A 15,048-nucleotide genomic window follows, 5' to 3' on the forward strand; every position below is an offset into this window, starting at 1 on the left:
AATTAAAATTATTTTGAGAAGTGTCTGTTCATATCCTTTGCCCACTTTTTGATGGGGTTGTTTTTTTTTCTCTTGAAATTTTGTTTGTATTCTTTGTAGATTCTGGATATTAGCCCTTTGTCAGATGAGTAGATTGCAAAAATTTTCGCCCATTCTGTAGGTTGCCTGTTCACTCTGATGGTAGTTTCTTTTGCAGAAGCTCTTTAGTTTAATTAGATCCCATTTGTTAATTTTGGCTTTTGTTGCCTTTGCTTTTGGTGTTTTAGACATGAAGTCCTTGCCCATGCCTATGTCCTGAATGGTGTTGCCTACGTTTTCTTCTAGGGTTTTTATGGTTTTAGGTCTAACATTTATGTCTTTAATCCATCTTGAATTAATTTTTTATAAGGTGTAAATCCAGTTTCAGCTTTCTACTTATAGCTAGCCAATTTTCCAGGCACCATTTATTAAATAGGGAATCTTTTCCCCCCATTTCTTGTTTTTGTCAGGTTTGTCAAAGATCAGATGGTTGTAGATGGGTGGCATTTTTTTCTGAGGGCTCTGTTATGTTCCATTGGTCTATATCTCTGTTTTGGTGTCAGTACCTTGCTGTTTTGGTTACTGTAGCCTTGTAGTATAGTTTGAAGTCAGGTAGCGTGATGCCTCCAGCTTTGCTCTTTTGGCTTAGGATTGTCTTGGCAATGCAGGCTCTTTTTTTGGTTCCATATGAACTTTAAAGTAGTTTTTCCAATTCTGTGAAGAAAGTCATTGGTAGCTTGATGGGGATGGCATTGAATCTATAAATTACCTTGGGCAGTACGGCCATTTTCACGATATTGATTCTTCCTATCCGTGAGCATGGAATGCTTTTCCATTTGTTTGTGTCCTCTTTTATTTCGTTGAGCAGTGGTTTGTAGTTCTCCTTGAAGAGGTCCTTCATATCCCTTGTAAGTTGGATTCCCAGGTATTTTATTCTCTTTGAAGCAATTGTGAATGGGAGCTCACTCATGATTTGGCTCTCTGTTTGTCTGTTATTGGTGTATAGGAATGCTTGTGATTTTTGCACATTGATTTTGTATCCTGAGACTTTGCTGAAGTTGTTTATCAGCTTAAGGAGATTTTGGGCTGAGACAATGGGGTTTTCTAAATATACAATCATGTCATCTGCAAACAGGGAACAATTTGACTTCCTCTTTCCTAATTGAATACCCTTTAATTCTTTCTCTTGCCTCATTGCCCTGGTCAGAACTTCCAATACTATGTTGAATAGGAGTGGTGAGAAAGGGCATCCCTGTCTTGTGCCAGTTTTCAAAGGGAATGCTTCCAGTTTTTGCCCATTCAGTGTTATATTGGCTGTGGGTTTGTCATAAATAACTCTTATTATTTTGAGATACGTTCCAACAATACCTAGTTTATTGAGAGTTTTTAGCATGAAGGGCTGTTGAATTTTGTCAAAGGCCTTTTCTGCATCTATTGAGATAATCATGTGGTTTTTGTCTTTGGTTCTGTTTATATGATGGATTACATTTATTGATTTGCATATGTTGAACCAGCCTTGCATCCCAGGGATGAAGTCCACTTGATCGTGGTGGATAAGTTTTTTGATGTGCTGCTGGATTCAGTTTGCCTGTATTTTATTGACGATTTTCACATCGATGTTCATCAAGGATATGGTCTAAAATTCTTTTTTTGTTGTGTCTCTGTCAGACTTTGGTATCAGGATGATGCTGGCCTCATAAAATGAGTTAGGGAGGATTCCCTCTTTTTCTATTGATTGGAATAGTTTCAAAAGAAATGGTACCAGTTCCTCTTTGTATCTCTGGTAGAATTCAGCTGTGAATCTGTCTGGTCGTGGACTTTTTTGGTTGGTAGGCTATTAATTATTGCCTCAATTTCAGAGCCTGTTATTGGTCTATTCAGGGATTCAACTTCTTCCTTGTTTAGTCTTGGGAGGCTGTATGTGTCCAGGAATTTATCCATTTCTTCTAGATTTTCTAGTTTATTTGCATAGAGGTGTTTATAGCATTCTCTGATGGTAGTTTGTATTTTTGTGGGATTGGTGGTAATACCCCTTTATTGTTTTTTATTGCATCTATTTTATTATTCTCTCTTTTCTTCTTTATTAGTCTTGCTAGTGGTCTATCAATTTTGTTGATCTTTTCAAAAAATCAGCTCCTGGATTCATTGATTTTTTGATGGTTTTTTTGTGTCTCTATCTCCTTCAGTTCTGCTCTGATCTTAGTTATTTCTTGCCTTCTGCTAGCTATTGAATATGTTTGCTCTTGCTTCTCTAGTTCTTTTAATTGTGATATTAGGGTATCGATTTTAGATCTTTCCTGCTTTCTGTTGTGGGCATTTAGTGCTGTAAATTTCCCTCTACATACTGCTTTAAATGTGTCCCAGAGATTCTGGTACACTGTGTCTTTGTTCTCATTGGTTTCAAAGAACACTTTTTATTTCTGCCTTCATTTCGTTATGTACCCAGTAGTCATTCAGGAGCAGGTTGTTCAGTTCCCATGTAGTTGTGTGGTTTTGAGTGAATTTCTTAATCCTGAGTTCTAATTTGATTGCACTGTGGTCTGAGAGACAGTTTGTTTTGATTTCTGCTCTTTTACATTTGCTGAGGAGTGCTTTACTACCAACCATGTGGTCAATTTTGGAATAAGTGCAATGTGGTGCTGAGAAGAATGTATATTCTGTTGATTTGGGGTGGAGAGTTCTGTAGATATCTATTAGATCTGCTTGGTGCAGAGCTGAGTTCAAGTCCTGGATATCCTTGCTAACCTTCTGTCTTGTTGATCTGTCTAATATTGACAGTGGGGTGTTAAAGTCTCCCATTATTATTGTGTGGGAGTCTAAGTCTCTTTGTAGGTCTCTAAGGACTTGCTTTATGAATCTGGGTGCTCCTGTATTGGGTGCATATATATTTAGAATAGTTAACTCTTCTTGTTGAATTGATCCCTTTACTGTTATGTAATGGCTTTGTCTCTTTTGATCTTTCTTGGTTTAAAGTATGTTTTATCAGAGACTAGGATTGCAACCTTTTTTTTTTTTTTTTTTTTGCTTTCCATTTGCTTGGTAGATCTTCCTCCATCCCTTTATTTTGAGCCTATGTGTGTCTCTGCATGTGAGATGGGTCTCCTGAATACAGCACGCTGATGGGTCTTGACTCTTTATCCAATTTGCCAGTCTGTGTCTTTTAATTGGGGTATTTAGCCCATTTACATTTAAGGTCAATATTGTTATGTGTGAATCTGATCCCGTCATTATGATGTTAGCTGGTTATTTTGCCCGTTAGTTGATGCAGTTTCTTCCTAGTATTGATGGTCTTTACAATTTGGCATGTTTTTGCAGTGGCTGGTATAAGTTGTTCCTTTCCATGTTTAGTGCTTCCTTCAGGAACTCTTGTAGGGCAGACCTGGTGGTGACAAAATCTATCAGCATTTGCTTGTCTGTAAAGGATTATATTTCTCTTTCACTTATGAAGCTTAGTTTGGCTGGATATGAAATTCTGGGTTGAAAATCCTTTTCTTTAAGAATGTTGAATATTGGCCCCCACTCTCTTCTGGCTTGTAGAGTTTCTGCAGAGAGATCCACTGTTAGTCTGATGGGTTTCTCTTTGTGGGTAACCCAACCTTTCTCTCTGGCTGCCCTTAACATTTTTTCCTTCATTTCAATCTTGGTGAATCTGACAATTGTGTGTCTTGGGGTTGCTCTTCTTGAGGAGTATCTTTGTGGTGTTCTCTGTATTTCCTTTGAATGTTGGCCTGCCTTGCTAGGTTGGGGAAGTTCTCCTGGATAATATCCTGATGAATGTTTTCCAACTTGGTTCCATTCTTCCCGTCACTTTCAGCTACACCAATCACATGTAGATTTGGTCTTTTCATATAGTCTCATATTTCTTGGAGGCTTTGTCCATTTCTTTTTACTCTTTTTTTCTAAACTTCTCTTCTCGCTTTATTTCATTAATTTGATCTTCAATCACTGTATCCTTTCTTCCACTTGATCAAATTGGCTATTGAAACTTGTGCATGCATCACATAGTTCTCGTGCCATGGTTTTCAGCTCCATCAGGTCATTTATGGTCTTCTCTACACTGTTTATTCTAGTTAGCCATTCATCTAATCTTTTTTCAACGTTCTTAGCTTCCTTGTGATGGGTTTGAACATTCTCCTTTAGCTCGGAGAAGTTTGTTATTACCAACCTTCTGAAGCCTACTTCTGTCAACTCATCAAAGTCATTCTCCATCCAGCTTTGTTCCATTGCTGGCAAGGATCTGCGATCCTTTGGAGTAGAAGAGGTGCTCTGGTTTTTAGAATTTGCTGCTTTTCTGCTCTGGTTTCTCCCCATCTTTATGGTTTTATCTACATTTGGTCTTTGATGTTGGTGACCTACAGATGGGGTTTTGGTGTGGATGTCCTTTTTGTTGATGTTGATGCTATTCCTTACTGTTTGTTAGTTTTCCTTCTAACAGTCAAGTCCCTCAGCCGCAGGTCTGTTGGAGTTTGCTGGAGGGTCTCTTCAGACCCTGTTTGCCTGGGTATCACCAGCAGAGGCTGCAGAACAGCAAATATTGCTGCCTGATCCTTCCTCTGGAAGCTTCATCCCAGGGGGCACCTGCCTGTATGAGGTATCAGTTGGCTCCTACTGGGAGGTGTCTCTCAATTAGGCTACACAGGGGTCAGGGACCCATGTGAGGAGGCAGTCTGTCCATTCTCAGAGCTCAAACACCATGCTGGGAGAACCACTCCTCTCTTCAGAGCTGTCAGACAGGGATGTTTAAGTCTGCAGAAGTTTCTGCTGCCTTTTGTTCAGCTATGCCCTGCCCCTAGAGGTGGAGTCTACAGAGGCAGCAGGCCTTGGTGAGCTGCAGTGGGCTCCGCCCAGTTCGAGCTTCCCTGGCCACTTTGTTTAGCTACTCAAGCCTCAGCAATCGCAGACGCCCCTCTCCCTGCCAGCCTGCTGCCTCACAGGTTGATCTCAGACTGCTGTGCTTGCAGTGAGCAAGGCTTTGTGGGTGTGGGACCAACCGAGTCAGGCATGGGATATAATCTCCTGGTGTGCCGTTTGCTAAGATAGTTGGAAAAGTGCAGTATTTGGGCAGGACTGCCCCATTTTTCCAGGTACAGTCTGTCATAGCTTCCCTTGGCTAGGAAAGGGAAATCCCCTGACCCCTTGTGCTTCCCGGGTAAGGCAATGCCCTGCCCTGCTTTGACTCACCCTCCATGGGCTGTACCCACTGTCCAACCATTCTCAGTAAGATGAACCAGGTACCTCAGTTGGAAATGCAGCAATCACCCATCTTCTCCATCGATCACACTGGGAGCTGCAGACCAGAGCTGTTCCTATTCAGACATCTTGGAATGGAGAGAGAATATAGCAGCTTAGTTCTTGACCAGTTTGGTCCTCCCATCTGCCCCTTTCATCTAGATTCTCCCTCAAGAAGACTAGTAGTGGCTTGGGTGCTTAGTGGGGAGAGGTCATATCACTTTTACACAAGTCTTGGCAGCCAGCATCCTCCCTAACTCAGCCCCCAGCCCTGGCCATTCTCATCCCCATCAGGCTGGCTGTGACTTAATCATTCTGGAGGAGGCTCTATTCAAACCTTTGGTTTCTAGTACAACATAAGTTATCCTAGAATAGGCTCTATTAAACCCCTTGGTTTCTAGGTTTCTAAAGATAATACCGCAATTTTTATGTAGATTCTAATCTGTTAACCTGGGTAATGAAAATGGAAAGAGATCACTAAAGACTCCAAAACAACAATTAAAACAAAGTACAGCCAATTGTCAATTATCCAGAGATGAATAAAGACATGGCAAATATGAATACATTATAGTCCCTGCTCTCAAAGGAGTTTATAATCTAGTTGAGAAGACAAACAAATACACCAACAGGAGTGACCTGAGAGGATAGGTGGTAAAAGTAGATAGTGTGGGCTCAAGTAGAATCAGCAGCCCTACGTTCCACAATGTCATGCTGAGGTCATGGTTTACAGTGACCATAATGAAACACTAACGCTGGGAATAGCGTATGGTAGAATCTGCAGGCTGACAGTACCTAATCAGGCCCTGAAGGAGTGGCTCAGAAGTCAGGTTCTGCTGGAGGGACAGGGTTTGGAAAGGGCTGGCAGAGGAATGAGAGAAGCTCACCAGGGAAAGGAAGGCTGAGACAGGCTTATTTCCAAATTTTCCAGGGCAAGCCCTAGCCAGTGAACCCTGAGTTTGCTTTGGACTTGGTTTTTCCTATTGAAGATACCCAAGAAAGCATCAGGCAACATGACTGATCTTTTTCCTCACAGTTTTGGCCCCCAGGCCAATCGCTCTTAACCCTGGGTGGTTCACTGGAATCCCCTGGAAAGCTTGTTACTAAAACACTTATCCCTTGGCCCTATCTGAAACTCCCTGAAACATCACCCCTCTAAATGGGGGTCCTTGTGTCTGTTTTTACCCTGGTGATTCTGGGGAAGCACTATCTCAGCTAAGCTTCTCCGTTTTCTTTAGGCCTAGTAGCAGCAGCACGAATTGGAGGAGGGAAAGTTGTGGCACAAAATAGGTATTTTTAAAATCATCAGTTACCCTGAGTACCTTTCCATGGTACATGGCATGCCATCACCTTGGACAGACTTACGTCATCTTTGCGAAAAGAACTGTGTTTCTCCATCTGCTGCCGCACAGCCAAAATTCCACCCAAAGAGATCCATTGTGTTGGAGTGAGGCATTGTGTCCCCAGTGTCTAGCACAGTCTGGTACATAGTAGGCATATAGGCCAGGATAGGCCAGGTTATGCTGCAGCAGGGAGCACCTCCCAGGTTGCAGTGGCTTAAAACAACAAAGGTTTATTTCTTACTTATGTTTCAGGTTCACAGGGATCAAGCTGGGGACTTTTGTCCACATATCCTCAATTAAGAACCCAAGACAATAGGGTAGCCTCCATCTGAAATGTTACTGGTCACAATGGCTGAAAGAAAGAGGGTTCTTGAGGGTTTCACACTGGAAATTAAATGCTCTGGCCACTTACAGTTCATTAGCCCAAGATGTCACATGCCTCTGCCCAACCATGAGGAGAACATGAAAATGCAATCCTACAATATGCAACAAAGCACAGAGCCAGAAATACTTGGTGAAGAGCACTAGTAACTACCACATTGGATATTCAATAAATATTTATAAAATAAAATAACAGATGAGTAGAAATCACTTTACAAGACAAGATCATTAAGTACACCTTTACCCCACAATGACATTTTTTTCCCCTGGGATAAGAAAGAGGTAAGTGAAAGCAGGACTAAATGATTGAGCACACAGCTCTCCACCTTTTCTGTCACCCTGGTTGGCACAGCCCCTAGGGAGTCTTGCTGGCCCTCTTCTATCTGCAAGAGTCCCACTTCTGGAAAAAGGTAGCTCAGTTGCCCTGAGCCTCTGTAAGTCATGTTTGAGTAGTATGAGAGATGACTCTGGTGTTGTGTGACAGTGGAATACTCACAATTATAGGGAGATCGGGAGCTGCTGAAACCAGCTCTGCTCTCCTTCAAGAGCAGATTTTAGATTAACCAGAGGTGGCTTCTTTCTGCCTGACTACTCAATTCAATGCTATCCCTATCAAGCTACCATTGACTTTCTTCACAGAATTAGAAAAAAACTACTTTAAATTTCATATGGAACCAAAAAAGAGCCCACACAGCCAAGACAATCCTAAGCAAAAATAACAAAGCTGGAGGCATCACACTACCTGATTTCAAACTATACTACAAGGCTGCAGTAACCAAAACAGCATGTTACTGGTACCAAAACAGAGATATAGACCAATGATACAGGGCAGAGGCCTCAGAAACAATACTACTCATCTACAACCATCTGATCTTTGACAAACCTGACAAAAACAAGAAATGGGGAAAAGATTCCCTATTTAATAAATGGTGTTGGGAAAACTGGCTAGCCATATGCAGAAAACTGAAACTGGACCCCTTCCTCACACCTATACAAAAATTAACTCAAGGTGAATTAAAGACTTAAATGTACCCAAAACCATAAAAAACCTAGAAGAAAACCTAGGCAATACCATTCAGGACATAGGCATGGGCAAAGACTTCATGACTAAAACGCCAAAATCAAGGGCAACAAAAGCCAAAACTGACATATGGGATCTAATTAAACTAAAGAGCTTCTGCACAGCAGAAGAAACTACCATCAGAGTGAACAGGCAACCTACAGAATGGGTGAAAATTTTTGCAATCTACCCATCTGACAAAGGGCTAATATCCATAATCTACAAGGAACTTAAACAAATTTACAAGAACAAAACAACCCTATCAAAAGGTGGGTGAAGGATATGAACAGATACTTCTCAAAAGAAGACATCTATGCAGCCAACAAACATGAAAAAATGCTCATCATCACGGGTCATCAGAGAAATACAAATCAAAACCACAATGGGATACCATCTCACACTAGTTAGAATGGCGATCATTAAAAAGTCGGGAAACAACAGGTGCTGGAGAGGATGTGGAGAAATAGGAACGCTTTTACAGTGTTAGTGGTAGTGTAAATTATTTCAATCATTGTGGAAGACAGTGTGGTGATTCCTCAAGGATCTAGAATCAGAAATACTATTGACCCAGCAATCCCATTACTGGATATATACCCAAAGGATGACAAATTGTTCTACTATAAAGACACATGCGCCGGGCGCGGTGGCTCAAGCCTGTAATCCCAGCACTTTGGGAGGCCGAGACGGGCGGATCACGAGGTCAGGAGATCGAGACCATCCCGGCTAACACAGTGAAACCCCGTCTCTACTAAAAATACAAAAAATTAGCCGGGCGTGGTGGCGGCGCCTGTAGTCCCAGCTACGCGGGAGGCTGAGGCAGGAGAATGGCGGGAACCCGGGAGGCGGAGCTTGCAGTGAGCTGAGATCTGGCCACTGCACTCCAGCCTGGGCGACAGAGCGAGACTCCGCCTCAAAAAAAAAAAAAAAAAAAAGACACATGCACACGTATGTTTATTGCAGCACTATTCACAATAGCAAAGACTTGGGACCAACCGAAATGCCCATCAATGATAGACTGGATAAAGAAAATATGGCACATGTACACCATGGAATACTATGCAGCCATAAAAAAGGATGAGCTCATGTCCTTTGCAGGGACATGGATGAAGCTGGAAACCATCATTCTCAGCAAACTAACACAGGAACAGAAAACCAAACACCACGTATTCTCACTCATAAGAGGGAGTTGAACAATAAGAACACATAGACACAGGGATGGGAACATCACACACTGGGGCCTGTCAGGGGGTGGGGGGCTAGAGGAGAGATAGCATTCGGAGAAATATCTAATGTAGATGACAAGTTAATGGATGCAGCAAACCACCATGGCACATGTATACCTATGTAACAAACGTCCACATTCTGCACATGTATGCCAGAACTTAAAATATAATTTAAAAAAAAAAGGTTCTCTTCTCTTTCTTGCTGCTATGCCCTTCTATTCTAGATGATCTATTCTGGTTTGCCCTAGCCATTTCTCTGGTTTGTGCAGAATAACCACTCTAAGACAAGGCAGGAGCCTAGATGCAGAATTGAAGGAGATACTTACTAGCAAGTGGAATGCCAGCATTTGAATAGTCTAAGAGTGAGGCCTCCTTAAATTGTGTGCCCTAGAGTGCCCTATCTGAAACCTGCTGAAGCATAACTCCTCTGAATGGGGGCCTTGGGGTCTGTATTGTCACCCTGGTGATGCTGATGTAGCTTCACTCTAGTCCTGGCCCTGCTCCCCTACCTTCTCCTACTGATGACTCCCTGTCCCACCAGGCCCATCTGTGGATGAGCTTTGAAATTCTTGTTTCCTCTCCTCCTTCAGTCACTGTTTTGATATTTTTGAAAACATTAAGGCTTTTTTTCAACTGTCCTTCAGATGGATCCTGCCACCTTTAGACAGGTCACAATCTCTTTCTCTTCCACCCAAGCGAAAATACCCAAGTTCTTCTAGTTCATGCAGAATTATCAGACTTGGAAATTTGTTGATAGAGACCATTGAATCTACCACTTCTCCTATCAGAGAAAATTGAGGCCACAAAAGGTGAATATGCCACAATAATGTGGAGGCAATTCAAGTCCAGGTCTCCTGACTCCTGTCTAGGATCTTTTCCTGTTTTCATCCCACACAAGTCATGTATTCACTGAATAGGCAGGCTGGAAGAGAAGAAATTCCACCTGTGGACCACAGCTCTGGCCAGTGCCTATGGAGTTCCATCCTGCTCATGATCTTCTCTTCCTGTCAGTGGACAACAACTTCAGCCCTTGTCTGTGGATTCAAAGTTGCCCATGACCTTCCCCATCCTGATTCCCTGCACTGTGAATTTCTGACTTGCTTAGACAGCCCCCATAATCACATGAACCTCTTGTAATCTCTCTCTCTCTCTCCCTCTCTCTCTCTCTCTCTCTGGAAATGTTGGAGGTTGGTGCTCCAGGTGGTGGTGATGAGAGAGCATGGGTCTGAGGAGATGAAAACTTGAGAATCTGAAAGCACTGTACATCACCCTTGGTCCCACACCATTTCCCCATTTGTCTTCATCTCTGTCAATAATGTGTCCCTTAATCTCATCTAGTCTCTGTCTGTAGAAAGGTCCTCGTGCATCCACAATATCCCCAGTCCCGTCAAACAAGTCCCCAGCCCCTTCAAGTTCAGTTTGTGTCATCCGCTTGGGTTAGTTAAAGCCACCAGACCCTCTGCTGTCATCCCACAGCCTGATGGGGCCCGACCATACGATCTTTCCATCCTGCCTTCTGGAGAGTGGTTTTCTCAATGAAGAAATGAATGATTCAGAAGTCTAATAAGAGAAAAGCTTTAAGGAATGAAAAATTAGGAAAATATTCCATCCAGTTAACTTATTCCAGATCCAGACCATTACTGCATATTTATAGGCAGTGAACAAACCCTGAGTGACTGTTGCCATTTAACTTGCTTTAAATACCAAAAAAAAAAAAAAAAATGGATTAAAGTATATTTAAAATGAAAAACTGTGTGGTCTTACATAGTAGTCAGCAGCCTTGAGTAGCATATTGCATTTTTTTTTTAATAGTTTTGGGAGCAAGTGGTTTTGGTTACATGGATAAGTTCTTTAGTGGGGATTTCTGAGATGTTGGTGCACCCATCACCTACTTTCAAGGAGCTTATAGTCTAACTCAGTCAAGCCAACAATTCTAGTGCAGTCTCTAATGGGAGAAGAACAAAGTGTCCTTAACATGGCATGGAAGGTTCTTTCTAGGTATCCAACATACTTTTCCAGCCTTATCTTTTGTCCTCATCTTTAGCCCCCCTCCATAAGCCAGCCACTTGTTGTTCCTAGAATATCTCCAAAATAAGCCACAGCCCCTTTGCTCATGCTGTTCCCTATTTCTGAAATACCCTTCTGTATTAGTTGTTCTCACCTTGCTATAAAGAACTACTTGAGACTGGGTAATTTATAAAGAAAAGAAGTTTAACTGACTCACAGTTCTGCAGGCTGTACAGGCAGCCTGGCTGGGGAGTCCTCAGGAAACTTACAATCATGATGGAAAGTGAAGGAGAAGCAGGCACATCTTACATGGTCAGAGAAGGAGGAAGAGAGAGTGAAGAATGAGGTGCTAAACACTTTTAAACGACCAGATCTCTTGAGAACTTTTATCTTGAGACAGCACTAGGGGAATGGTGCTAAACCATTAGAAACTACCCCCATAATCCAATCACCTCCCACTAGGCCTTACCTCCAACACTGGGGATTATAATTCGACATGGGATTTGGGTACGGACACAGAGCCAAACCATATCACATTCCTTCTTTAGTTATTTTACTCCAGCAGTCAGTCAATATATATCTATTGAGAATATTCTATGTGCCAGGTACTGTGCAACACTGAAGACACAATGGTGAGCAGGGACATTCATGAAACAAAGGACCACATAAATGCAAATTTATGACTTTGATAAAGTGCTATGAAAAGTACGAGGTGCTAAAGAGAGTACATACCAGAAGTCTGACTGAGTCTGAAGACTCAGGAAAGACTTCCTCAAGGAAGGCAGATTCAGCCAGAATTTGGGAGAGGACAGTGAGCTCCAGACAAAGGCAAAGGCAAATTTTCTGTGTCAGGAGAGAGTGTGGTGCCTCCAAGGGATTAGAAGCAGCAGAGCAGGACAGCAAAGAGGAGATTGTGGAACGGAGGCTGGGGCAATGAATGGGCCAGGACAAGCAGGGCCTTTAGTGCCACAGTAAAGATCAGTCTTTGTCCCCAGAGGAGTGGAAACCATTTTTAATAAGCAACCTAAAGACATAATCTGCTCACCACCATCCTTTAAGACCCAGGTTAAATGTCCCTCTCCCTTCCCCAGTGCCCGAGGCAACCCTCGCACTGTATAGCCCCCTCCATGAGCCTTCACTGATTTCACCATTGCTGGCAGGATCAAATTCAAATTCTTCAGGCTAATTATCCAATGCATTCGTGACCCAATCCCAAACTTATCTTCTTGGCCTCATGTTTCATTGCACTCTTTCTTCCCTGTACTCTATGTTCCAACTGCAAAAAAGCTCTAGAATATTCCTCAAGTCAAACACCCACTCCCACCTCCATGCCTTTGCTTAGGCTGTGCTCTCAGTCTAGAATGTTCTTCCCTTACGCTTCCCTAATTAGAAAATTACTGGTGCCTCAAGATACAGCTGAAACACCAACCCACCCAAAGCCTCTCCTCTCATTCCCCAAATCCAGAATTAGTAGCTTCTGTTTGTACAGGTATACTTATTCCTAGCACCTTTCCTAGGTGTGTAAATGGCACATCATAGTTCTCAAATTAAAAAACAAAAAAAAAGCCCCATTCTGTCCCTGTGCTGCAGTCTCCCTGCACCAGCCACCATGGCAGCAACAAAGAGTGGGAGAAATGGGAAAGCAGCTTTCTCCTCCCACGCAGGAGCGTGCATTCCCAGGAGGAAAGGGAACACAAGGCTTCCCTTGTTACAATATACAGACAAAAAATGACCCAAGTTGTATTCTAGGAAATTATTTCTAAGCCTACAAAGAACCATCCATTGTTTCTAGACTATTTTTTCTAGCTCAGAGATAAAATATGAAGTTTATAATTTACATACTATAAATTAAAATACCCCTCCCCCAAATTGCTCATTTTGTAAAGCAGTTTTTTACTTTGTTTAAAAATCATTTACTCTGGGAGCCTTTCGAGTTTATATTTAAAGACTTAAGCTTATAAAATACTCAGCTGACTATGGACTATGAGAACAAATCCCGAGTCAGTGGTGTCAATATCAAACACACAAGACATTTTTCATCTGCTTTAATTAAGACACAAAGGAGCAGCAAAAAAATATTAATCATGCAGTTGATTAAAAATAACTTCCTAAACATCTGCTCTTGGTAAATAATAGCTATCTAATACTTTAAATCAATGTTTAATGACTGGCCTAAGTGTAAACCCTTTGTGACTCCCATAAAATAAGTCACTCCATGTGCTATCTTCTTTGATACCCCCCTTTTCACCCAGTGGTCTTTTCTTTATTCTCCAAGACTGGCTTTCATCAATCATTCCAAGTCTTCTATGCCTGTTTGCATACAGTGCAGGCGAGACCTCGGACAAAGTGCTCTGTACTCCTGGAATTAACAGTCTGACTCAGTCATATACATGCAGAGCATACAGACATCAAAGTGATCCCAGTCATATGGTAAACACAATACAAGCAAAATCCGTTTACTTCGTTTTTCCATCAGCTCGTGCTAGAGACAGCTCTGTTGAGGTTTACTCTGTCTTCACGACCATCCTGAGAGGTAAGCAAGCCAGGGATGTCTGTGTCCATTTGATTAGTGACCACACTGAGGGCAGAGAGGCTAAATGGTTTGTCCAAGTTGACACTGGTCAGTAAGTGACAGACCAAAAATGAAATCTAGTTCTTCTGAATGCACACCTAAAGCTCTCTCCCCTCCTATGGGAAGAACAGTGATAGATTGATAAGGTCAATGTTCCTGGGACTCAGAGGTGAGTTAAGGACTGGGTTTTAGAAGAAGGAGGCAGGGAGAGGTTGAAGGAACTCTGCCAGCTTGAATGGGTAGGATGGAAGCAGCTGACAAATCTAGTGTACGGGGGCCATGGTTTGCAGTGAAGGAAATTTTCAGGACACTTTTAAGTTATGGGAGAGCTGAGTTGATACACGGCAAGATGAGGAAAGAGGGGAATGAAGCTGCAGGGCCTTGACTTTTAGTCTATTTTCCACTTAATTTCAAAAGACACATCCAGGACAGAAAATCCTAAATGCCCCTTCAGCGTCCCTCTGTTTTCCTGCCAGAACAGGAGCAAAGTTCCTAGGGCCTGGGGTGGCATCAGCAATGCCTGGAATCAACAATGAACTCTGCCAGTCCCCTCTCTGTTCTCTGCCCGTCTGTGAATCACAGTTACAAGGCAGCTGTCACAGTAACTCACAGTAACTTGGCTAATTAAATTAGAGCCCACTGAATGCTTTATTGACCTGACGCTCATTCCAGTGAGCAGGCCCACTTTGAAGGTGACTAAATTCAAGGCTGTTAGTTCACAGATTAAACAACATGGACAAAAACAATAAGGCACCATCGGAAAAGTCTCTTCAATGTAAACACAGTATCTAAAGCACAGCTGCCAGAGCGTGTGACCTATAGGAGATTTATTTGGTATTGTGGGTTGAATTCTGCCCCTCAAAATTCATATGTCAGCGATCTCAATCCAGTATCTCAGACGGTACCTTATTTGGAGGTAGGGACTTCACAGAGGTAACCAAGTTTTTTAAAAAAAAGGTCGGCTGGATGCCGTGGCTCATGCCTGTAATCCTAGCACTTTGGGAGGCCGAGGCAGGAAGATCACGAGGTCAGGAAATCAAGACCATCCTGGCTAACATGGTGAAACCCCGTCTCCACTAAAAATACAAAAAATTAGCCAGGCATGGTGGCGGGCACCTGTAGTCCCAGCTTCTTGGGAGGCTGAGGCAGGAGAATGGCGTGAACCCAGGAGGCGGAGCTTGCAGTGAGCCGAGATCGCGCCACTGCACTCCAGCCTGG

The sequence above is a fragment of the Macaca fascicularis genome, chromosome 14 (genome assembly GCF_037993035.2).
Source record: "Macaca fascicularis isolate 582-1 chromosome 14, T2T-MFA8v1.1".
Classification (NCBI taxonomy): domain Eukaryota; kingdom Metazoa; phylum Chordata; class Mammalia; order Primates; family Cercopithecidae; genus Macaca; species Macaca fascicularis.